We start from the raw sequence: 22,713 nt of genomic DNA, 5'->3' as shown, positions 1-22,713 counted from the left end.
ATGAAGCATGGATGTAATAAAGGTCAGAGTAGGCATCAGCGAAATGAAAACAAAAGAGGAAATCAAAATCCTGAAAATGTTTACAGAACTGAAATATCCTGAGCTCAGTTGATGAGCATGAGGGAGAGAGAAAAAACACAAATGATGATTATTATATTTTCCTGGCATATGATCAATCAGAATAGATGTATGTATATCATAAGGAAATTATTATGAACATATGCCAGATAATCTGGTAATTTGAATAACAGAATTCCTTGTAATTAGGAACTTATTGGGACAGATGTAATGATGCATGTCTGTAATTTCAGCAATTGGAAGGTTGTGGAAGAAAGAGAAAGTTCTGCATATTAACACAATATGACAAAGCATATAATTGCTTCATTATAGGCAGGACAGACATTATCATAGTGTAGTACATTTTCAGAGAAAACTCCCTAACCTGGAAAAATCAAAGAAATCCATTGTACTGGTACTTGAGCCAATGAAATCAGCAAAAAAACAGAAATGAAGAGACATTTATTGGAAATAATGAATTAAATTTCTTTCATTTTCATATGCCATAATGTTCTACAGAATAAATTTCTTGGCAATAATTAGTAACTGAATTTGTTAAAATGCAGAAATAATTATGATAATAGACAAAATGAATGATGTTTCTATATATGGTTAACAAACTGTTAAAATGTAAATTATAATGTTTTAAGGGCATAAAATATACACTTAAATCTTTAGTCAATAAGATATAAAATTGAGTTTAAAACTACAAATATTATTGGATAAAATTAAGAAATCTAAAGTAAGTGGAGGTCTTTATTCATGGAAATGATGTCATCATTCAATATTACATGTCACAAAATTTGATATTAATCAGAGTGTTTTGTAACCTTACAAAACACCAAGAAAAGTCTGCTTTACTTGAAAAATACACTGACATCTCACAGAAGGCAAGCCTGAGATACTCATTAACTATGAAAATCACCAATGTATTCCTGAGTTTATAAATAGGAAAAAATTACAAGTGACCATTGGGCAACTGTGGATAAAAAGGCAGGGAAGGATGAGTTTTGGAGAAGAGGGATGCTGAAACCCAAAGGGTTCAAACTTTGTTTCTAATAGTGGTTGTGTTGTTGGTTTCTGTCCTTCTCTGTGTCTTCTTATTCTGTCTAACATTAGAGTAACTTTGTATCTGTGCTCAAAATATTCTATATTGCTGAAGAAACTGTGAATCACAGTAGGTAGGCCTAGATTATTCATTTGCATGTTACTCATTTTAAACCATAGCAACTTTAGGGCATATGGTTCTTCATCCATTTGTTCCTTAAGCATTTTGTAATTATTTACCAAGGCACAGACATTGTTTTGATGTTGGGGGTGTAAGGAAGTGAGCAGAAGGAAGTTTCAGCTTTTATAGAGCATGAAATAAAGATCAACTAAAAAAAGAGAATTCATCTTAGTTGGCATGCACCCTCTTATCAAGAATTCTGGTCAATTATTGTAGCATTATAACCAGATGCAGTGGGTTTCCTTCTGGGTTAGTGCAAGGCCAAAACAAACATAATTTAGGCATAGAGGAGGGAAGACTTTACTTGTAGCAAGTGAGGGGATTCCAGGAATTATTTCTGATAAAATGCTCTGTGAATAAAGGAAGCAAAGACTGAGTGATTAAACTGAGTTTATTTGTATTTATATAAGAAAATATACCCTGAGGGGTAGTGTATATACGAATGTGCTAAATTGGGAAGATGTTAGTGAGCATGCTCAGTTTAAAGTTTCATGTAAAGGAAGGAAGGAAGGAAGGAAGGAAGGAAGGAAGGAAGGAAGGAAGGAAGGAAGAAGAAGAAGAAGAAGAAGAAGAAGAAGAAGAAGAAGAAGAAGAAGAAGAAGAAGAAGAAGAAGAAGAAGAGAGAAACAGAGAGAGAAACAGAGAGAGAAACAGAGAGAGACATTTTAAGGTTCATTCGATTCAAAATCACAGAGCATATGGTTGAAAGCTAAAATCTGTGATAACAATAGCGCTGGCCATGCCCAGCTTTCTCAAGGTCATAAAGTTTTTGACACAATAAAAGAACACAATCAAGGAATGTTATATAATGCTTTGCTCCTGAATGTACCCAGCTCTCTTAGCAGTTAATGACACCACACAGACAAACAACAGTTAAAGTATCTATTTAAAGAATAATAACCAATGTTTACTTTTTAACCTTTCAAATACTTTGAGCTCTTAGCTAGAATAATGTGATATAGAAGAGACAGTATATCTATACTGAAAATATTTATTGTATAGTTAAAGAAACTGGAAGGACAGAGGGGCAGGGGTTGCCAGGAGCCCTGCAATGACAAAGCAAGATCAGGCATCTAGGGCTCCCAAGAGGAATTCTCACTTTTGCTCTCATCATTAAAACAGACCAGAAAATGGATGGAAGCAGACATGCCCCACAACGTAGGATTTATTAAGCCTGCCACAATCTTCTTTCAAAGGTAGAAAAAAATGGGTGTTCAAAGTCCTTGCTTATTGTTGCACATAATCTCTGTAGGGACAATGTCTTGTTAGAAGAGACAGTTGCTTTGACCGAGGTTGTTTCCTGTGCCCCAGACAGGATCAGACATTCATCATGGGCTGTTACTTATTTATCATCTCTTAGACATTGCCCTTAGTAGCACAAACATGAAAAGGCAAACTTTCTTTCCCCAGGGAAGGACAAGCCTGATCGGTCAGTGATTAAAAACCACCTAAACAGCTGACACTTGTGCCTCACCGAAAAGCTGCAGAAGGGCAGCAGAGGTCGTTCTTAAGAAGTCAAGCTAAAGTTTGTACATGCATGAAAAGTTATGTTCAAATGAAATTGAGCAAGACTCAGGGCATGTTGGCTACAAGATAACCCAAAATCCACACAAAAGCATGACAGGGTGCTACGGCATCATAGCAGGTAGGGGATAAGGCCTGTGATGGGTATTCTTCACTAGGACAGGATGCTCGATTCTTGACTTCAGGGCTGGATTTGGGGGCTGAAGATTTTTGGAGAATTTGCTGATGACTCATCTAAAAATAACAAAGAATGATGAAAGAAAAGGAAGATTATCAGTGAACTTGAGATACTGGAGCAAACAGGCTTGATACCTACAAAATGATGCTATCCACTCATTTCCACTCTAACCAGAAAAACAGAATGACATCCATTTGGAGGCAAATGAGTATTCACACAGACCAAAACTAGGTATAGATAAAAACTGGTTTGTCATACATCAGCAGATTTCCAGGGAATACAGTACCATTCCTTCTCCTCAAAGGATGATTACACAATCCCTTGTGGGGCTTTTTCTGCTACAGCCCTCAGGGCCCTAATGCTGGATTTGGGGAAAGTGGGCAGTTAAATGGCATTGTCTCTAGAAACTCCTTCAATGCATCAGAACCGTTTTCCACTTGTATCAACCACCTAATGTCGTGGTTGTTGCCGACTGTAGGCGTCGTCCCATTAATTTCATTCCCGCAGACTTCCAAGTGCTGAGGAGTGGTGATGCTGGGTTCACTTAAAGGTATCTTCACATATGTTTGGTATGTATTGGTTTCTCCTGCTTATTAAGAAAAGCTCCAAATGGGGTTGGAAATATGGCTTAGCCAATCAGAGGGGCTACTGATAATGCAGAAGCCCAAAGAACTCCCACTTGGGGAGCTCAAAACAGTCAGCTTTCATGGGATCTGATATATTTTTCTGGCTTTTGTGGACAACTGTGCTCACATGTACATACACAAGTGCTTGCATAAATAAAAAATAAGTCTTACAAATACCACTAATATTTCCCAGAAGAATATGGAAGATTAAATTTGTTAAAGCAGTGTCTTTCGGTTGGAGATTCTCCGGAAGAACACAGATGATTGAATTTTGATAGCAAGTTTCCTTTGGTTCTAGTTTATTTTTCTTTCTAAATATCCTGCCTTGTCTGAAATTTTAAGTATTTTTAGCATTCTTTTAGACAGAGAGAAGTAAAATACCAAAGTTCATAAAAGGTTTCAATGTAATAGCAATGAAAAAAGGAATTACTTGAACGTATTGCGTTCTTTCACCACTGGCCTTCAACAACATTCGTGTATAATTGGCAGCAGAGTGGGCCATGGGGATGAGAATAAAAAACAAACTAAATACAAAGGTGCCATTAAGCTACTGAGATTTGGTCAGAGGAGCACTGTGAAGAAATACCAGCCTCTAGAATCAGAATGCAGAAGGGAGAAAGTGCAAACCAGGCCACACGAGAGCCAGAACAAGCAAGAGGCAAGCCTAGCAGTCACCAGTGTGTCTTGGTTTCAGGCCATTTGAAAATCTGTTTGTATTCCCCAGTGAATCCTTATCCTCTTCCAGCACCTTTCTTAAATTCCATTGAACGTTTTCATTTGTTTGACTGATTGAAAGCTTTGGCTATAGTTGCTACGTTTCGTAGACTATGGCTTTTTCTATGGACCCCAGTGTGTGTGTACCTTTACAAAGAACAGGAGTCAGTGGATCTGCCACATCCTAAAGATCTTGTTTGGCTGAGGGATGAAAGTGTGGGGAAGGACCTAACATTAGAAAGCAGAAATTCAGGTTAGAGTAAACACTGGAGATGATTATTAAAAACCATATTGTTATATCCAGCTGCAAGAGAGTGAAATAATGCTGGTGATGTGATTTTGACTTAGCTTATACTTTGAGTTTGAAACTATGATGAAAAGAAAAAAAAATGCCAAATCCTGGAGGAAAAGACAATCCAGCCTTCTGGGAAAGGACAATTTTGGCAAATTGATTACCAAACAGTGAACGTGATAAACAGATTCTTCTTTTAGTGCTTTATGTGATAATATTGCAAGCTACACAATTCACTCAAAATATATACTGCAGTGGCTTCTTGTTTATTTATATAGGTTCAGGACCACCTCAGTGCATCCCACAGTGTTTCCATCATCTCAAGAAGAAAACCGGTACCATCTCCCTTGACCTTATCCCTCATCACTTTAGTGCCGAGGCTGCAATAAATTTCTGTATTTCTTGTTTTTTTTTTTTTTGCGGGGAGGCAGTTTAGAGGAAGACTAACAGCCCTGGATGTCCTGGAACTCACTATTAGACCAGGCTGGCCTCAAACTTACATGAATTCTCCTGCCTCTACCTCCCAAGTGTTGGGATTAAAGGATCACTACCACCTGGTTAAATTAGCCTGTTTTGGCATTGCATAATAAAAAAAAAGTTAAGAGGATTCTTAATGATAATTTTATTTTCAAGAACAAATCTTTCTAAGTAAAGTGACTTTCTTCTCACACACATGGATTTTTTTGTTGCTTAAGTTACAACAATTTCTCTTTAAAATGTTATTTATAATAAATTGTATGTTATATAAATATACATGCCAGGATATAAATTTTTGGAAAATAAAGGACTCTAGATAAATACAAACTTTGCCAATATATAAAATTCAAAAGTGGCAAACTAGCATCAAGTATCTGAGGCATGAGCAGTGCTAATGGCACAGTTATCAGTCATCAGGAAAGAAAATGACTGCAACAATACTTTAAAGAAGTTGCATGACCAAAACTAAATTTTATTTGATAAAGAACGACTCTACATCTTAAATTCACACACACACATACACACACACACACAATAATAAAGATGGGCAGTCAGGCTTAAAATAAGAGAACATCTTACCTTACCATAAAAAATATGTGAGAAACTACGACTAACCCTCCCATGAACAGAGGGAAAAATGGCTTGGCTTGCTACTTTAAAGGCTCCAAAATTCATAAAATTAAAACTAACTACAAAGTCTCACTTAGAGTAAGAAAAAAAGGCAATGAAAAATAATACCTTTAGAAGTGATAGAAAAAGGTAGACTTCAGAAAGGGTAACTGTGTGATTCCCATTTCCAGTTCTCAGGAGTAGCTCAGTCTATTCATGCTTCATTACACACTTGACTAACTTCTTTAGGTTTACTCAAACCATGCCCAGACTTTACCTAAAAACTAACATACATCTTAAAATGCAAACATGCGATTATTGGCTTATCTATTCCCCAGCAGAAATAGATCTCTGCTTATAGATAGATTGTTGGCAATCGGCATCTTATAAAGACTTGATTGTGAATAAAAGCTGCAAGCAGTGTGAACCAGCAGGGTTTCGATATCAGTACATCAACTTGTGCATTGACCTCATTACAAAGGAAAGCTATTAAAATTCAAATTCTTAGTGAACATTGGGCGGCACGGAATGTATCTAGATGAATTCAGATTAGAATACAATCAAACAATCCACATACATAGTGATGAGGGCCATAGAGGGAAGAGTAAGATGAGATGAACGTGGTGTGGGAAGAGGAGTGAGTGCGAGAGAAAAAGAGGACAGAGAGACTCCTAATTAATCCACATCTTACTTCGGGAAAGTTAAGTCATAAGTGCTAATTTGTACAATTTTTTAAAAATATTCTTTATTGCTGGGTGGTGGTGGTACACGCCTTTAATCCCAGCACTCCGGAGGCAGAGGCAGGCGGATCTCTGTGAGTTCGAGGCCAGCCTGGTCTACAAGAGCTAGTTCCAGAACAGGAACCAAAAGCTATGGAGAAACCCTGTCTCGAAAAATCCAAAAAAAAAAAAAATTCTTTATTATATTAGAGGTTATTGTTTATAGTATAAATTGTTTTTTCCAACTTTTAACCTTACTCTGCTTTTTTATAACTCAGTTTTCAGTTTTAAGTGATTATGTTTTGATACCTACCTTAATTGTGAGTAAAGTCTTGTTACTTTGTCCAGTTTTACTACCTTTTTCTATCTTTTGAGCTGAGTTGTTTATTTTTTGTAAAACCATCTGTCTGTGCTCTTCCTTTGTCCTTTTGCTTGACCTTGCTTTTCGGACATCTATGATTGGACCCATAAGATTGTTGGCATCAATTCTTTAAACAAAACTTTTTGTTGTTTATCAGATCACTGAAGACCATTACCTGGTGGTTTCCTAAAGAGAAACATCTTGATTTCTCTTTAGAATAAATTTATTCCTGTGGACTCGACATGTACACAGTGGCTTAGTTGGTCCTAGCATCATTGGCTCACTCTTGCCTAATGTTCTGAAAGCGTTGTCCCCCTATTGCCTTCTTCTTTATGTTGCTTTCTAGAAGTCTGATTTTATATTATTTTCTCTGTTGGATTTTTTAGTGTATAAACTCTGAGAATTCTTTATCTGTCTTTATGCTGTACCAACATTACCAGAGTATGGAGTTTAAAAAATTCAGAGTTGGTTATTTTAAAGATGTTATGAGCTCTGTCAACAGAAATGTGCAAAACTTTAACTTAAAGAAGGCATTATTTCGATTATGGGTGTTTTTTCCAGAATTTAATTTCACTGAAGTATAATTTACATATGTTATGACTTAACTATTAAAATTTTATAATTTGATTTTTAAAAAAAATCCTTATTTTGAGAATTTTATATATGTATACCATGAAATATGATATCTTCTTTCATTTCCCTTTAACTAATCCCAAATCCTTCCAATAAACCCCATGACATGTTTCCTCCTGACTTCATTTTATTTTTTTTAATAAGTCACTAAATCCAATTAGTCCTATCTATGTGCGCATGGGTGTGGGGCCATACACTGGAACATAGGAATCCTATCTGTGGCCAAATTCTCAAGAAATAAAGACTTACCCTTTCTGAGAAAGTATCAACTTCCAATAGTGCCTCAGTAAATGGAAGGTAGAGAGTTAGGGGGTAGGGTCTAGGCATCGTTGACCCCCGCCTATGCAGGATTTTTTGCTAGTTTCACCTTGTGTTGGTACCCATAAATGCAGTGGGTTCATGAGTGTAGTACTGATGCATTGTTTGGAAGACAACATGTCACAGTTCTCCTCCAAATCCTCTGGTTCTTACATTCTTTATACCTTCTGTTCTAAGATGTTCTCTCAATCTTATAAGGGTAGGGAGTTTGCATAGGGGTATCATTTAGGGTTGACCATTCAGTCTTTTATTCTTAGTACTTTGGCTGGTCGTGTGTCTCTCTGGTGATTACATAAACGAAGCTGCTTTGACTAAGAGGGAAAGCAGCTCAATCCATGGCTATAAACATAAATATTCAGAGGATAGTTTGATGGCATGACTACTTAGCAAAAATAACAAAATCAGGGTTTCCCACAAAGTCTATGACTTCTTCAATCAAGGGCTTTTGACCGGGATTTTAGTTTGAGTCATTAAATTCCTTTCTCTGGACCAAGACTCCAATCTATTCAGAAAGTGGTTAGTTTCCCCAAAATAGTCAAGCCATGATTACACCAGTGGACAGACCTGGCATGTGAAGTTCAGAGCTGGTGACATGATTTGAAGGAGAATAGACCCCAAGGGGAGTGACACTGTTAGAAGGTGTGGCCTTGTTGGAGGAGAAGTGTCATTGTGGAGGCACGCTTTGAGGTCTCATATATGCTCAAGCCCTGAGCAGTGCTTCAGTTCATTTTCTTGTTGCCTTTGGATCAAGATGTAGAATTCTCCAGCACCATGTCTGCCTGTATGCCTCAATGTTCCTTACCGTGGTGGTAATGCACTAAACCTCTGAAACTGTAATACTCCACCTCAACTAATTTTTTCATATTTATGAATTTCCGTGGTCATGGTGTCTCTTCACATCAATAGAAACCATAACTAAGACAGCTAGGTAAGACCACTGATGTCATTTCTTCTCTAACTGAACACACATGACTTTATGGAACTATGAAAGCTGGCCAGCTGGAAGGAAGTTTCCTGGTTTGTTTTATATATTTGTTTAATTAATTCTTACTTAATACCCTAACCCATTCTGGGAGTGATTTTGTCAACCCATGTAGAATTCTTCCATTGAAAGTCTTTTGTTTTATTTTAAAGTGCTGTTTGGAATTAATTTACCATCTATGAGATTTTCATAATGCATTTTTGTAGTAGTCCTTGGTTTAGGTTAACTACCCAACTAACTTCTCTTCTTCTTCGTTTCTTTCCCCTGGTCCTCACTTAAATATTTAACTTTTGCTATTCCCCTCTCTTCTTTAATTTCCCATGTTCTACTATTCCACCTCTCCACCTTTCTTTTCTATACAATCCACTACCCTTCATCCTTACAATTCCCTTTCTAACTTTTTGACTTCTAATTGTGCTCCATGTTGAGCAAACAAAAGAAAAGATTTGAAGCAGCGATCTCCATGTAAGACACAGCATAGAGCATTTGTCTTCTCAGGTCTGAGTTACTCTACTCAAAACAATTTCTTTTGTTCCATCTGTTTAGCGGCAAATTTAATGACTTCATTTTTTCTATAGCTGAGCAATGTTTTGCTTTTTGTCTGTAACACATTTTTCTTATCCATTACCTGTTGGTGACATCTAGGTTGATTCAATTTCTTAGCTATTACAAATAAGGCAGTAATGAATGGGAGAGCTTTGGGATACCATGAAAAGACAAAAACGTCAAGTCATGGGTGTCCTCAGTGGCTTTCTATTGCTGGGACAATACACCATGGCCAAAAGTAACACGAGATAACAAGGATTTATTTCAGCTTTCAGTAGCAGAAGTTCATAATTGAAGGAAGTCAGATCAGGACCTCCTGACTGGAGCTTCTGAAGTAACGTGAAGATAGGAACTGAATCAGAAGCCACGGAGAAATGCTGCTTACTAGCTTGCTCTCCATGACTTGCTTGACCTATTGCCTCATATGAACTATTGTCATATGTATATTTATATGACTTACCTGTCCGCAGTGGGCTGTGCCCTTCCACTTTAGTCACCAATCAAGTAAATGCCCCATGACAAGCCCACAGGCCAAACTTATGAAAACAAATTTTCAATAATGGTTCTATTTTCCTAAATGATTCTAGCTGTGTCAAGCTGAGGAAAAAAAAAAAAACCATAACAATTTTGAATTAACTTTGTTCAGGATACGAAACTGAGGTCTCTATACTTTTCAGATGACTATCCAGTTGCCACACACTCTTAACTTAGTTCATTCTTTCTCTTTTAAATTGCCTTGATGTGTCAGAACTGTAGACAGGAAGAGGTAACCAGTAAACCACTGTGTTAGCTTCCTGACAAAAGCCGCTAAAGGAAGAAGGGTTTAGAGAGCTGAAGACTGGTGCTCAGTACGCTTTCTGCTTTTTATTCAGTTGGGGACATTAGCTCATTGGATGGTACCGCCCACATCCAGTGTGTTTTCCCTCCTCAGTTAAGCTTGGTGGAAACACCCAGAGGTGTGGTCCTTGTTAATTCTAAAGGTAGTCAGGTTCACAAGGAAGACTAAGCATCACAAACAGTGCGAACTGAAATGAAAGAAAACAAGGCAAAACAAAACAAAACAAAACAAAATACAAGTATTGCTCTCTCCACCAATATGTGTTAAAATCTGGCCTCTAGTTCCATTTTACTAAAAACAGGTTTGTGAGACTTTTTTCCACACTTCGTGTCAACAGTGCAGAAGTAACGTAACAAGTCGTGTTCCCGGGAGTGTCTGTGGCTGAAAACTTTACCTCACTTTACCCAGTCCCTCATCTACAACTAGCATTAACTTGCAAATATGTATTCACATGCACAATCGTATTCTATAAATGCTCTTGGTTCTCAGATCTGTCAAACATGATGTCCACTGTCCGCAGCCCTGCTACTGGCAGCTCCTATGCTTTGCCACAGGATCTGGTTCTTTTGTGGACTAACAGTTGAATCAGCTCAGCAAACCCATGTGCTATGTTTTGCAGATTTGTGAGTTGAAGCCAGGCCCTCATTCTTGCTCGGTATACACTATTTTCGAGCTACACTGCTACCTTCTCGATCAGACCAGTTTTGCTAACCATACAGCAGTGTGGAAGTTACTGTTTTAAGCTTTGTTTCAGTGACCTTGATGCATTTACTTTAGCTAAACCTTGTTGTTTATTTCTATCTCACAATCAAGGGGTGTCAGTCCGCCAATCAGCTATTAGCAACCATTTAATGGGTTTTAACTTCCTGTCACTGGATTTTGTAATTATATGCCTTGTATTGTGTTACAAGTCATTTGCTCGTATTTCTTAGTTTACCCACGTTCATCATTTTCCTCTGATTATTTGAATGTCTTGTTTTAATTCTTTGAATGCATTTAAATAGAAGCTTTGAAGTCTCTCCTGTATTCAGCATCTGCATCTATTCAGAACGCTTTAACTGACTGCCCTTTCCAGATGTGTGGGTTATGCTTCCTTTCAAATTTATTCTTGTGTGCCTCACAATTGTCAACAGTAAATGGACATTGTAGATAACATGTTAGAATGATGATGAGCTCTGTTGTTTCCTTCAAAGAAATTATATATTTTCTACTCAAAATCAGTTATTATACCTGAACTCAAGCTGAAAATAATATCTCGCTCAAATTATAAAATACTGATCTCTTACCGGGTATATGGTAGCATGTGCCTGTAATTCTAGTACTCAAGAAACTGTAACAAGAAGGGCATAAGTTCAAGGTCAGCCTGGCCTATTTGACGCAGTCAGCCTAGACTCTAGATCTGGAAGCAAAACTAGAACCAAACCTGGTATCTTTTTTTTTCTGTTAAGATTTTCATCTCATGCTTTCAAGTCAGGTTTTCTTATCGCCCTCGGTGTTTGCTGGGAAAGCAGATAAGTGCTCTCGGCAGGTGAACCTACTAGATGGGGGAGGCCTTTGCTGAGAAGCATGGAGGGCATCTTAGGATTCTTTGACCAGCTGCTGTATCCATTTTCTCCAGTTTTCCGGTTGGCACAGCAGGATTGTACATCTGGCCTTTCTGACTGCAAAATGGCCTTGAGTAGGACTCTGGATTGGAACTCTCTGGATATTGTATCGTGAAACCATCTCCTTCAGGGTATTCAACTGTTTGTGTTAGAGCTTTACCTGTACTTCATTTTAATCACTTTCTTTCTGACTCCTTTTATTTTCTTTGTAATCTGTTCCTATTTAATTTCCTTGTGAATTTTCCATTTAATTCCATTCTTGCTTAATTATCTTACTTAATTTTCAAGTATGTCTTTTTCATTAATTTTATCATTGATTTCAATTAATTTATTTCTTTTTGTGCTGTTTGATTGTCGTTTTTAAACATTGGATGTATTATATAAGCATTAGTGTTAAAGTGTTTGCTTTTAGGGTATTTTATTCTGAAAATAAAGGAGCCCAGTTGGGACAATTTTATTTAAACTATATATACACATTATATATATGCATATATAAAATTACATGTATTATAGTATTTCAAGTAGATAGTTAATAATATGATTCTTTGTAAATTTTTATGCATCCTTAATATAATATTATTCTTCCCTTATCCTTTCTTCTGTATTTACCTCCCTTCTTCCTTCATAAGTACCCTGCTCTAATTTCCCATTTAGTGATATAGTAACTTTTTATATGGTTCTGAAGATCAAACTCAGTGGCTTACATATATATGTCAAGCAAAGGCTGTACCAGTCAGTAATTTCAGTACCACCCTTTATACCCACCTGGGTCCTTCTACTCTCAGATTTCAGATCTGGGTTCGAGGTTAGAATTTTCTGTCTGTACTGATAGTATTTGCCTTCTATTTTTCATCTTTTTCCTACATGTGATATTTGTAGAGCTGTCCCTGCTCTTCCCAATCAATGTTGTGTGCGTATATTTCCATATGTGTGAGTGTGAAGGTTAAAGGTCAATTTTCGTGTTTTCCTTTGCCTCTATTCATTTTATTTTTGAGACAGAACTGAGACTGATTCTGCTAGATGGGCTGACCAGTCAGTTCTTGAAATCTGCCTTTCTCTTTCCCTTCTCCAGTGCTGGGATTAGAGGCATGCGCTTCTGTGTCTGGCTTTTAGGCGGGGCCTTGGGATCTGAACTCAGATCCTAATGCTTGTGTGGTGATCATCTCACCAACTGAGCCATTTTCGCATACCACATACAATGTGTGGGAAGTCACGAGACAGCCAGTAGCAGCCTTGTTTGCATTCAATGTTGATTCTTTTATGGATTAAAAGCTTTGTTGTTGTCTACGACAAAACAGAAAATGTGTTTTGTGTGGCTTTATCTGCCCTTCTTTCTCTTCAGGGTATTGTGTAGACTGTGTGCTCATTCTTAACTAGCCACCTTTGTGCCATTGCCTACTGGAACTATGTACTGTTCATATTTAGAATTTTCTGCAACACATGTTTGCAAATTTTATAATACAATTTATAAAATATTATTACAAACCTTAGAAATACTCTGATTAAATTATCCCAAGGCATTGCAGATTCCCCAAAGAGGTAAATAAATGGATCTAAGCTGGCAACATAGTAAATGATATTTGAAGCCTTTAAAATAATCATAGGTAGATGACAGACTCTTTGCTGTACTATCAAATGTGAGAGAAGTTAAAAGGTGACCATCAAAGGGATGTTTTTACTTGCTCTGTTCTCTGTGATGTTTTAATCAATAACTGGGTAAAGCCATTTGTTTCAGATTTTTAAAATGATAAAACTTGGAAAACGTATCGGTAGATTTGACTGCAGAAAGAACTTCCACAAAATTCAAGAAGGTAGCAAAAAGGATTAAACTGCATCAACAAACTCAGCACAATGTGTTTAGATTGCTTTGGATAAGAGACAAAAATCAATTGCATGAATTTAGAATGTAATGAGCCTGGCTGTTAGAAATTCATGTGGAAAAGAGTTGACATTTCCAGCTGGCTGTGAACACAAAGCAAATCAACTCTATGACATACCTGCAGGAAAAGGCCAATGCAGCAGTAAGCTGCGCTGTTTGGACGACTGGGGGCTGATCACTTATAATGTGCACCTGAGTAAGGAGTTGCCAGAATAGCCAAACGTTAGGAAGCTATGCCATTTAAAACATACGTTCAGTGCAGGGAGTTATTACTTAAATGATCAAAAAAGGAGTGAATTTAGGCTGGGCTTTGAGGACAAGCTTGAGACTAATGGTCAAAGATGCTTTGGATACTTGGTTCATACTTACTGTGAGCAGATATTGTTTAACATCATAAAGTCCAGTTGGATTCAATATCCTTTAGTGTGATCTGTGAGCTCCCATTGCTCTAGGCTCTTGACTGAGGGTTTTCACAGTTACGTAACACAAATGTTTGCTTTGTGTGGCAGGTTGAAGAAGTGACTTCTAAAATGTCTTATGATGTTAAACTTGCTGAGAAGTAGATAATACTAGACTCACGTAGGACAAGGAGTGCAATGAGGTGAATAGGTGTAAAATGTATCTGGAATTTCTAAGCAGAGACCTCCGGTGAAATCCTGAAAGAACTCCCACTGCCTCTTTCTACTCCAATTAAATACTATTCTGACTTACTAGACAGTGAGGAATCCAGTCCAAAAATCAAGGGGAGTGGAAGCTTTAGCTCAGCCTCTGTCTGGAAGCTGCTGCCTATTCAGAAGCTATGTTGAGATGAAGTGCTGTTCTGCTCAGCACCCACACTGGCGTGACTGTGTAGACCCCATGATTATGGAGGTGATAGTCTGGATGTTCCAAATTACCTGTGAAGGGATGCTGCTCTGCACCATGTTGGCTCCTGCAATTCCATATTACCAACAATGCTAACTGCATTTTATAATCAAGTTCTTAAGGATTTTCTGCTTGCTCTTGAACATTTTATAGGTAGAAGGAAACTTTAGAATGTTTTGCAATCGACTCCCCAAAGTGCAAGGCATCTATGATTTCACCCATCCTTTGAGCTGTACGTTACCCAGCCACATAATCAAGTTTGTTGCCTCGAGACATGAGACCTGGGCCAGCGATGAAGGCAGTTGATGACTCACAGTGCTAGATGTAGACAGAGCCAGCCTTATTGGAATCCTTATCCCCCATTCTTAGAGGTGGCATGAGGAAGACCAGGTGACACTTACCTAGACCTCTTATGGTCACCTTACTGGATATAGACCTTATGCTTGAAAACCAAAATATTTTATTCAGGGAACAATACAACCCTTTGCTCTTGAAGAAGACAGTCTCTGTCTTTTAAGATCATTGTGCCAAAGACTCATTGTTACAAGAAGTTCTCAGAAGCAAAAAACTGATATTGCCATAAGGATTATAACTGCAGATTTGTCTCCCAATGTGCAGTTTCAGAAAGAGAAAATATTTATTCTATTGAGCATCTGTGATAACAGTGACTAGTGACAAAGACAGCCAGGAAGCACCTGATCAAACCATATCTATTTTAGCATCATGGGGTTAGCGTTGTTACCAATTTCTAGGGAGAATTTTGAGCTTGTATACAAGCAGAAACATACTCGAGTTATTGTCTATCTTTTAGGTTTCAGTTCTCTCTCCTTTCATATGCACATACTCTAACAGACACATCGTATTGTATCATGAGTCTTAAGGTGTCATCTATGTTGCTTCTTATCAGTTCCAAGTCTCAAATGTTCCTGCGATTATAGGTAACAGATTCAAAAGGATGAATCCCGAGTGACAAGTGCCATCAAGATTTCCATGTCAAGAATAGTGATAATGACATAAATTCCTCTGGATCCTAACTTTACTGAGGGAGATAACTGCAAAATGCATGCATATGTGTGTATGTATGTGTTTGTATGTAATCTGTCTTTAGATATTTATGGTTATGACATGCAAATCAACTGATTGATAATTGATTCAGAACTCCATTTTGCAGGTTTGTTTTGAGCATAAGTGCATAGATCAAGTGTACATTAAAAATATGAAGTGAGTTATTTCATGCATGTGCACCTGAGCAACTAGAGAACTACAATTAAAAGCAGGGTCCCTTCACCAAATTTTAGCCAGCTGCATATTTCAAAAGCACATGGAATGTTAAAACTTCATGCAAATGATGGGGCTTTTATATATTATTTTTTGGGAAAAAAACCTTTCCACATTGCCAGTCCATGTATGTGTGCATTCCTCTCTATGAATATTGCACAAAGGACATTGTTACAGTGGAGTAATGAAAGCATTGAAAGTGGGAAAAGAGGGGTTAGAGTGATGGCTCAGCAGTTAAGAGCACTGACTGCTTTTCCAAAGGTTCGGAGTTCATATTCCCAGCAACCATGTGATGACCCACTACCATCTGTAATGAGATCTGTTGCCCTCTTCTGGCCTGCAGGCATGCATTCAGGCAGAACATTGTAAACAGAATAAATAAATAAATCTTTAAAAAAATGTTTCAAGAAATCAAAATGTAGAACCAAGCTGCCTGTCCAACAACATATATACTAAGTGTAAAGTAGACCTAACGTAGGATATTCAGGTATAAAAAGAAAGTGGGAAAAGATTCTATCATGATTGCAACAAGTCATGATGCCTTCTTAGACGATAGTAGTGTATAGCCATTGTTAAGTTCATAATTAGCACAGTAGTCATTCACATAAGTCACCCTGACATAGGTGATGTTTTCATTTCATTTCTGGAAAGTTTAAAGAAATTTTGCCGTTTTTTTTTTTTTTTTTTTTCTCTTAGGACTTACTTAGTAAGAAAAAAATCACTGATCACTTTGTACAAATTGCAATCAGTCTTGTTGTACAAAGTCAGCCCTTCATTTGCAATCAGGGATCAGGCTAGAATGTTGATTGGCATCACCCCCTTCTATTTGAAGAACACAGATGGCTTTAACTGGAGAATTCCAGGCTATGAATGCTCCTTCGTTATCAGCATTTCTATACAAGGTTCCCTGGCTCCTAAGTCTAGAGTCCTAATAGAGAAAGAAACAATAACACTACATAAGAGCCTTGTGTGGACTCTTTTATGATGGTTGCTTTCATGCCCAGATGAAGGGAATAATCGCTGGATATATTTTATGGTGTGGTTCCACTCCCTAGAAGGAACGATAAGCAAAAGTTATATGTGAACTATTATTGTAATAGTTCCTGGTAGATTTCACACATTTTAATATAAATTAAGAAGAAAAATAAACTCCCAGTTTTACCAATAAGCTGAATGCATGGGAAGAAGCTTTTTAAAGTAATTGTTTTATTTATATTTTCTTTACCCATTTTATTATAAAAAGCTTTAAGAGTAACAAAATGTAGAAGTGCAAATACCTATATACCCATTATGTAATTTCCATAATTAAGTGCATATATTTGCTTGTTAATATAGCCATCCCATAATATAAATATAAACTGTCCCATTGTTTATTTGTACATCTATCTAAATTTCTTGCTGTTGGTTATATACCACTAACAAGTAGCAAACTCTATTCATAAAGCTGACTGCAATACTTAGGTACTTCTGAATAGTTGAGCATAGTTATTATGCTCATATGTTCGATATTTGTGTGCAATTTTAAAAGTAAACCATTTATATAATAGAATGCATAAAATTGAAGGTATTATTTAATGAAGTTAGCAACTGCATATGTCTCTGAAACACAATTGTTCCCATCCCACTGAGATGTCTTTTCATAATCAATGTCTACGTATCTCTCTTCACTTGTGAACACTGGTTTGATTTTCCTTTTATGCTAGGAATTAGTTTTGCTCGAGAGAACCTTTAGAAATAGAATCTGATCTGGTTTGGTTTTTACTGAAATACTTCCTTCTTTCAGCATAATGTTCTGAAACTAATATATGGGGTGTGTAGAAGTAGCTATTTCTTCTTATGTGTAAATTTTAGCCTATCTTATATGAGCCACCAGCTGACTAGTGTATTATTCTCTGTTGATGGAAAATGGGAGACTTCAAAGTCTGTATATCCTGAATCAAACTTCTTGAATTATTTTGCACAGACTTTCTGGGTCTGGATACATTTTCATTTCTCTGGAGTAAATGGTCCAATTTTTGTTCTATCCTGGGCTGGCACTATGAGGGAGATCTGATACCCTATGCTCTACTGCTGCTGGGGAGTTGCAGGACACTGCGCCCTACAAATCAAGAGAACAAACCACTGGGGTATGTTCTATCATTTCCTATGTTGCTCAGTAGAGGGGGTGAGTTAAATGTGCTTTTGATTTAGGTTTATTTTCAATGAATATTAAGAATATCAGGGCTTAAATGCATTGAGAGTTGAGTCTCTACAATCATGTGTTTATTTTAATAATCAAAGCAAAGCAAACTTCAGATCCTGATGGGAAAAGATGAACCTATTCAATGTCAACTCATGCAAAAGTAACAAAAGTTGTAGCAAAACTAACATTTATTCATGACAAAAAATTCCCATAAAATTTTGAATTTAAGAAAATTTCTTATTAAAATCTGTAGATGAGTTAATACCGGTGTCAGATTTAATGCCTTATATTTAACTTTGCACATAATAAAAGAATGTGTGTCTTTAGCAACACTATTCTGCCTCAACCCAAGTGGGTATTTACAGTGTAATACTGCCAGGAAAAAGAAATGAGGCCGTCCTGACAGCAAACGAAAAAGAAAAAAATAAAACAATATCTGTTCAAGATACACCATTGTCCAGGTAAGAAATTGCACAGATAGGACAAGAACCCACCTGAGGCAGACGATGAGTTTTATTCTTCTGTAGGATACCATGTTGTTTTCCATCTCATATATTTCCCATAAAATTAGAAGTTTCAGAGGTGTCATTCACGATGCTACTAAACTTATAGAACACCGCTAATAAAATCTGGACATGTATACTGGAAACTACAAAATTGTTGAGAGAAAATCAATGAGATCTAAACTAATGCAGAGATATACTATGATAATGGTTTGGAAAAATCAATAGCATTAGAATGTCAGTATCCCCAAAATTAATGTGTACGTCTACACAACCTTTTTTCATTTAAATTTTTTTCCTATCATATATTTTGATCATAATTTTATACTCCCACAGTTCCTCTCAGTGCCTCCTCTTCTCACTATAACCCAACTTCATGGTAATTACGTACTCAATCCCCCAAATAACAGCTTTGGGGCATAAAGAACCTTTAGTACACAGGTAACATTATGGAAACCAGGAATGTTAAACACACAGCATTGTCTTTCCAGAGAAAAAGATGTACAACATTGTTACACCCAGAAATTGGGCCTGGAGGTGGCTAATAGCCCAGTAGTCTGCATTGCCTGCAGCACCAGTCCATACCAAGTTTCCACAAGCAGGACCAAAAATGGTTGATAATATAGGTGACCTTTGCATTATCTATACGGCTAGGGGATCCCCAAGCTTTCATAACCAGGACAGGATGAACTCTACACTACCTCTACGACTGAGACCACATCGTAACCTTCCCTAGACCCCTAAGATAACACGTTTATCCTATCTCTAAATCTCATCTAAATGGAAGAAGTGACAAGTACTTTGAGAAGACTTTTGATATAATTATGCCTCCTTATGCATAGAGGATTGTGTTATGCCAGGAAACTTATCCCCCCAAATCATCCTGTGCTTAAACATACTTACAACAAACTGCCTGGGGTCAGATTCCAGGTGTTTTAATCAACGTTGGCTAACTAGTTTCTGTTGATCTGGATTTCCTTCTTGCTTTATACATAAACCCCAACAAACAGCAGTAGCAGCAGCAGTAGCAGCAGCAGCAGCAGCAGCCAGAGCCGCAACAACAACAACAACAACAACAACAACAACAACAAAGCCTAATGAAAATCAGAACAAACAGACTAAAAGGAAAAGAAAACAAACCAACAAACAAATACCAAAACAAAACAACACATGTAAAACCAAAACAGAATCTGTTCTGTGCTAGTCAAATATGCCTGAGCATGCTTCCAGATAAATACTAATATTTTATTATTTATATAAGAATTTCATACAATCTATCTTATTGTACTTACTCCTTCCCTTCCAGCTCCATCTGCCATCACCCATTCTACCAATCCAACTTTATGTTCTACCTGCTTTGTTTGTTTCTATTTAAAAGTTTTTTTTTTTATCATTTTTACATACCAACCACAGTTCACTCTCTTTCCTCTTCTCCCACTCTCCCCATATACCTTCTCCCTCCCCAACCTCTCATCCATTCCTCAGAAAAGGGAAGGGAAGGTCTCCCATGGGGAGTCTGCAAAGTCTGACATATAAAGCTGACAAATCCCTCTCCATTGTATCATAGCTGAGCCCCAAAAAGCCAGTTCATGCACTGGTGATAATCAGATTGATGACCACCTAAGTGTCACCATAAACCTTCATCCAGTAACTGATGAAAGCTGATGCAGAGATCCACAGCTAAGCACTGAGCCAAGCTCTGGGAGGTCAAAGAGAAGGAAGAGGGACTATATGAGCAAATGGGTCAAGATCATGATGGGGAAATTCACAGAAACAGCTTATCCGAGCTAGTGGAACCTCACTAACTCTGGAATGATAGCTGGGGAACCTGTACGGGACCAAACTAGGCCCTCTGAATGTCAGTGACATTTTTCTGGCTTGGGCAATGTGTGGGGCCACTGACAGCGGGATCATTTTTTAAAATATATTGATCTGATCTGAATTTGTGTTTCCCGAGTACTCTTTGGTTTGAAACAACATTTTTTTTTTTTTAAGAAAGCATCTGGAGAACTAACATGCTACTTGATAGTAAGAATGTCTCAGTACTTGGTATGCATCTGGCTAAAGCATACAGACATAAATTCTTGGAACACAATAGATTCAAAAGTTTATTGAAACTTATAGCTACATTTTGGAGAAAGGTACTGGAAGGTATAATTTTAGGGTGGCATGAAGTTACCCATCTGTAGATGTATCATTGTTTTAAGCATACAATTTTAACACAAAAGTATGTCCTAATTGCTGTAAGTTCATAGTACCTCCTCACCCAGAAAACCACCACCACCACAAACAACAACAACAACAACAACAAGTACCCTGCCTCTCAATTTAACAAGGAACTGATAGTCCAATGAAAAATGAGCAAAGGATTAGAATGTGCACTTCACTTTAATAAATATGTGGAAGGAAAATAAACACATGAAAGATGCTTCATATATTTAATCATCAAGAAATATATATTTAAAGCACAAGATAATTATGTTTCTTTCATCTTAAAATAGATTTTTCATAAAGCAACTGTCACCTTTATGCATCCTAGTTGGATTTACAGTATGGAACAGCACCTGAGTGAAGAAAATTTGTGGTTTATTTAATATTCATAAAATACTTAGCTTGTTACTCATCAAACCCAAGTCTGATCATAAGAGAGAGAGTTAGAACTCATGTCCACATAATATCACCGGCATCAAAGATATTTGTGGCATTACCCTTAGTTGTTTCAAGATAAAACAGTTCAAATATCTATTAGTAGATGGATCAACACCTGCTACTTTCATATCGGTTACTATAGTATATAATTAATTGGCAATCTTGTATTTATTATTTTAAGTACAAGAAATCAGACAAAAGTTTACATAGTATGTGATAATTTTAACTATAAAATATTGTATTAAAGAAGATAAAATTATTAGGGCTCATAAAAGTTCAGAGTTTCTGTAGGATCAGGAACTAGCATGAACACTGACTATAACTACCCATGGAACCCTTGGTCTGGCAAAATGCCCTTCCATGTTGGTTCTTGCAATGAGATATCTGTTAAAGTTTTGGATTTTTTCATCTCACAGTAGAAAATGGATAAAAAAAATGAGCCAAATTTTTAATGGAACAACTGGAGGCAAAAGTGGCCCTAGCAGAATATGTATGATTTTCAAACCGTGGGGTCTACTGAATACTTTGCCCTTGCAGGTGAAAGGGCAGATGGAACTCTCCAGTTACTTTGTTTCTTTCATTCTTTCTGATGCTCTTTAAAGCTTCTCTACCTCGTTACCTACTGAATGGTAGGTAGGTGCCCATATGTTTCTGGAGTTATACTAGAAATGATTGGCTCTAACAATTGGAATATACATTTTGACTGGAGTTTAGACATGTAGACAGAAGACATGGTTACAATCTCTCTTATAGTAATAAGACTTTCCTTCTAAAGTAGTGTGACCAAGACAGAGGACTTAAGGAGCTCTGCCTTTGCCAACTGCTAGAACTTTATTTTTTCTAGGAATTAGATAAAAAGAGTGAAATATTCCAAAGCATCAGTGTGGTTATATTTATTTAGAAAGCTGATCCCTATGTTCAAGGAAAGGCACAGAAAATACTGAAGGATTCCAAAGTCTTATCTAAGTATTGTGTTTGGCTTGGAGATGAATCAAGACCATAGAAGGTAGAAAACAAAAGAAAAAGCAAAGCACTGTCAGTAAGAGAAAAATAGCCTGGGATCTCTAAATTGTTCAGTTTTCAACAACAAAATAACAGGTATACAAAGAAAAAATAAACCACAATTCATCCAAAGGAACAGATTAAATCAATAAAATATTTCCCTGAGAAAAGCTTGTTTACTAGAAAAGCACTTCCAAATAATTGACTGTGAGATGCTCAAATAACTGAGGGACGATTTAAAGAAATTCAAGAAAATAATGTACTGAGCAAAACTGAATGAACAGATGGAAAACAACTACTAAGAAAGAGCCAAAGAGGACATTCTTGAGATGAAAATTACAATAAGTGAAATCATCAGATGGACACAAAGACAGGCCTAAGAGGGTAGAAAAGTTAGTGCCAAACCCAAGGCATTGGAAATTATTGGGTCTGAGGAAAAGGAAGAAAAAAGGTTGAAGAAAAATGAGTAGAAATCACAGGACTGTTATAAAATCCACAGTAACACAGTGTGAGTTAAATACTAGAAGATGGAGATAGTATTTGAAAAAATATTGTCTTGTTAAAGATTTGATGAAAGACATAAATGTAAATATTTATCAAGTCCAAGAAATCATATAGGATAAGCTTAGTCAGTCAGATGTTATTCAAAC

The sequence above is a fragment of the Chionomys nivalis genome, chromosome 20 (assembly GCF_950005125.1).
Source record: "Chionomys nivalis chromosome 20, mChiNiv1.1, whole genome shotgun sequence".
In the NCBI taxonomy this organism is placed as follows: Eukaryota; Metazoa; Chordata; class Mammalia; order Rodentia; family Cricetidae; genus Chionomys; species Chionomys nivalis.
The sequence above is the reverse complement of the archived record's forward strand: the minus strand, read 5'-3'. Positions refer to the sequence as shown.